The 1,080-nt window shown below is 35.3% G+C and overlaps 1 protein-coding gene across 1 annotated transcript in view; it reads left to right on the top strand.

Moving 5' to 3' along the window:
- Positions 1 to 1,080, top strand: part of LOC105812823 (roundabout homolog 2-like) — a 742,657-nt gene that overhangs the window by 632,775 nt on the left and 108,802 nt on the right. The gene's annotated exons all lie outside the window — the stretch shown is intronic.

Here is a 1,080-nt window from a genome sequence, read left to right as displayed (position 1 = left end):
AAAATATGAGCTATTTTAAATACAGTTTTGACTGTGTTTACATGTATAATAATTAAGGGCAGATATATTGGGGAAAATGAACCAGGTTTATGACATAAGTGACACAGTTTTTTAAATCTGGACCTTTCAGAATGGAAGATATGTATAAGGAAATTCTAGCAGCTATAACAAACAAGCCTGCATTGTTATTGGATTAAAAAATTAAAAGTTTCTTTCTTATTGATAGCCCAGTTTAATATGGGTCAGCAGAATGGGGAATGCATCCTGTACAGTTATTCAGGGACCTTAGATTCTTCTAAACAACAGTTTTACCGTTTCCTAGGGGCTCAGCATCTTCCAACAGATCCCCTGGTTCTGCCCAACACATGAGGAAAGGGAAAGAGTGTCAAATATTGTAGCAGCATTGTTAAGGATCAAGCCTGGAGGGTAGTGTGTATCACTTGTGCCTACTTATTATTGACTAATACTCAGTCACTTTGTTGCACTCACATGCAAAAAGTGCTAGGTACTAACGCAGGCTAATTTTCTACCCTGGAGAGAGGAGAAAGAGTGTGCTAAATAAGTTACTTGTAGTTTTGAGGATTCTCAGCTCTAGATTATTTACCTCTCAATCACTAAGGTTGACTGAGAAGCTCTTAAAGTAGCCCTTAGATACGCATGGTTCATAATTTTGAGTCAAAAACTACCGTGTTCATATTAGTCTCTTTATATACATCTCCCCAATTCTTCCAAAATATGTGAAACAAACAATACTGTTATCAACTAACTGAAACAGGAGCTCAAAAAGATTAAGTGCCCTACATAAGCTTATTGCTTACTTAGCTAGTTAGTGGCATAGTTGATTTTTAAATCCAGCACTTCAAAGACCACGCTGTTTCTAATATATTACATTGCTATGATAAATAAGGCAATGAAAATCCCACATATTCCTCTGATGTGATATGCTGAAATGTGTCATCTATATTTTGCTTACAATTTACCTTTTAAAAGTCTTTGATTAGTCACAACCTAGGCATGATATTGACATTAGAAATCACTTAATTCCCAGTGTCTAAATTTTTTAATCTGCTAAATAAGCAG

The sequence above is a fragment of the Propithecus coquereli genome, unplaced genomic scaffold (genome assembly GCF_000956105.1).
Source record: "Propithecus coquereli isolate 6110/MARCELLA unplaced genomic scaffold, Pcoq_1.0 Scaffold266, whole genome shotgun sequence".
NCBI lineage: Eukaryota > Metazoa > Chordata > Mammalia > Primates > Indriidae > Propithecus > Propithecus coquereli.
This window is presented reverse-complemented; position numbering and strand designations above follow the sequence as displayed.